At 40.5% G+C, this 3,107-nt stretch overlaps 1 pseudogene; it reads right to left on the bottom strand.

The window, feature by feature from the left end:
* Window positions 1–1,460: 1,460 nt before the first annotated feature.
* LOC110588161 lies at window positions 1,461–2,076 on the bottom strand (annotated as a pseudogene).
* Between the last annotated feature and the right edge of the window lie 1,031 nt (window positions 2,077–3,107).

Genomic DNA, 3,107 nt, shown 5'->3' with positions numbered 1-3,107 from the left:
CAATCAGCTGGAACTTTTTTGTAAAGATTAGTAAATAATCAGTTTGGGTGCTTGTTTTTTCAACTTAATTGCATTGGGTTAAAGCTATATCTTATACAGCAAAACCCAGCATGCCTTCTTTGGTTGACTTGACAGGTCAAGAAAGTCCTATGGAAAAAAAAGTCTGAATTCTGTGTATTGATTCAAATTAAAATCACTGCTTCATTCTTTTGGTGACTGATCTGAGTTGAATCTTAATTTTTATGTCATGAGATAAAGTCTTCAATGATAAGAATTATTTTAGTAGTTAAGAGCCTTTAACAAGAGAAAATAGGGTCTTTTGTCATTAGCTTAAAGATTGAGTTTCTTCCTTTTTTTTTTTAAGGTTTCATTTATTTATTTGAGAGAGACAGAGCACGAGAGAGAGCATGAAGGAGAGCACGAGCAGGGACAGTGGGAGAGGGAGAAGCAGACTCCCCTGCTGAGTGGGGAGCCTGACGCAGGACTCAATCCCAGGACCTTGGGATCATGGCCTGAGCCGAAGGCAGGTGCTTCTCGGACTGAGCCACCCAGGCACCTGAAGACTGAGTTTCTTAATCAGTTGTATAGTAGACTGTGACAATACATGTCAATTATACTGATTATTTTGATGATAATTATTTGCATATTTATGAGAAAAAACCCCAGGAATTAGCTTAGTTAAAAACCAACTATTTTCTTTTCTCAAAATGACATCACTTAAATTGTAACTTCTCTTTTTTAAAAAAATTGTAACTTTTCGGGGCGCCTGGGTGGCTCAGTCGTTAAGCATCTGCCTTCAGCTCATGTCATGATCCCAGGGTCCTGGGATCCAGCTCTGCATCAGGCTCCCTGCTGGGTGGGAAGCCTGCTCCTCCCTCTCCCACTCCCCCTGCTTGTGTTCCCTCTCTTGCTGTGTCTCTCTCTGTCAAATAAATAAATAAAATCTTAAAAAAAAAATTGTAACTTTTCAATGAGTTATTTTGACTTTATAAATGTATAGGTTTATGTACAGAAATCTGTCTCTTTAAATGATTAGAGCAAGTTGATTGGGGATCACCCATTATGATACTTGAAAAAAGTAATTGGTGATTATGATTCTAATACCAATTCCAATGTGTGTGTGTTTTTCCATACCACTAAGCAAATCTCCAGTATCAGCTGGGTGTCCTAAAACTCAGCGAAATTCTGACACTATATACCTGGAGATAGCATCAGATCTCACAGGTTAGGGGCTCAGTCTACAGGGCTGCCCCCCACCGTTAGATGTCAATTATCTGACCCATCAGCTATAGATCAGAGGTTCCCATGACCCCTCCTTGGGTTTGATTAATTTGGTAGAACTTTCACAGAACCTAGAGAAATTTTCTTTTAAATAATTATGTTGTTTTTTGTGTTTTTTGTTTTTTTGGTTTTTTTTCAGACATTACAATTTTATTTTTGTGTACACATTTGTTTAACAGTCACTGAATTTCTAGGCCAGGTTCAGGTAACTGAAGGGCCTTTATAATTAGCTTATATTGTCTAGATCCAAGGTATGCTACAAACATAGTCTGGAGCAAAATGGGAAATGACATCTTTCTAAAGACAGGCTTAGAAATTCTAGTCCAGTAAGTTAAGATGTTTCCTTTCTCTGGTAGCGGGGCTGACTCATATCTGGCTGCGAGGCCGCCATTCATAGGTATAGCCAAGATAACAGGGTGCAGACCACCAGAAACGAGACCAACCAATCCACCCCATGTTATTGTACAGGTTTCACAATTCAAATCACCTGTATTCAAAGGTAAACTTACAAAACCTTTGTAAGATATGTGCGCAGTCAAAAATGGGATCACTGCCATTGGTAAGCCAGCGTCACATTTAGGATGCATCGAAAAAGACTATTTACTATTAGACCACAGAGACCAGCATTAAGTCCAACATATGTTGATCCATGTTCAAACGGATTCCTTTCTGCTTCTGGGAGTTGGTTAATTTTTTCTGGTTATGATATTGAAAATTAAGTCTTCCTTGACAGTATCATTTGGTTCATGATTTTCCATCTTGAGCCTTAAAATATTTTTCAATAATAGATACCTTTTTTTCTGGGATGCCAGTAACTTATGCTCTCCTCACAGCAGGTGGTGCCTCCACCTGGCCTCGGCGACCACGATGGGGCTCACTCCAACCTTTGCTCACCTACCCTGAGTGCAGCCATCTTTGGCTCACGTTGTTTTTTTTTTTAAGAGAGAGAGAGAGCACGGGGGGTGAGGGGTAGAGGGAGACAGAGAGAGAGAATCTCAAGCAGACTCCCCACTCAGCATGGAGCCTGACTCAGAGCTCAATCTAACCACCCTGAGATCATGACCTGAGCTGAAACCAACAGTCGGATGCTCAACTGACTAAGCCACCCAAGCGCCCCAGGACTTAGAGAAAATTTTACCTACTGGTTTTATCATTGGTTTCTTATAATAGGATATAACTCAAGATAGCCATATGCACGAGGTGTATAGGACAAGTTGTGTGGGAAGGGGTGCAGAGCTTCCATGCTTCACTCTTTCAATACCACCACATGTTCATCAACCAGAGGCTCTCTGGGTCCCTGGCCTTTTGGGTTTTTAGGTAGGTCTCATTACTTAGGCTTGGCCATGGGTGAATGAACTCGATCTCCAGCCCTCTGCCCACCAGGGAGCTTAGTGGGGAGACTGAAAATTCCAGTCTTCCAAACACATGGCTGGCACCACTGGCAACCAGCCCCCATGCTTAGGTACTTTCCAAAAGTCATCTCATTAACATAACAAAAGACACCTTTGTGGTTCTCATCACAGGAAATTCCGAGGTTTTAGGAGTTTCGTGCCTGGAATGAGAACAAAGACCAAATAGATATTTCTTATTTTAAGTCATGATATCAAGATAGTGTATCCAATAAATGAATCATGGAATGATGTAAAATGCAATGTAACAGTTCAATGGATATAAAGGTATAAAAACTGTGAAATGCGGTTCTTGACCCTGAAGAATTTATAATCTACTTGAGGAGGATTTGTGGACACCCATGTACACACACAAGATAGACTCTAGATGATAAATAAATGTTGTAGTGAGAAGTGTAGAGAACTATGAAATAACCC

Source organism: Neomonachus schauinslandi, chromosome 6 (assembly GCF_002201575.2).
Source record: "Neomonachus schauinslandi chromosome 6, ASM220157v2, whole genome shotgun sequence".
Taxonomy (NCBI): domain Eukaryota; kingdom Metazoa; phylum Chordata; class Mammalia; order Carnivora; family Phocidae; genus Neomonachus; species Neomonachus schauinslandi.
Note: the sequence above shows the minus strand (reverse complement) of the source record. Positions and strands in the feature narration are given on the sequence as shown.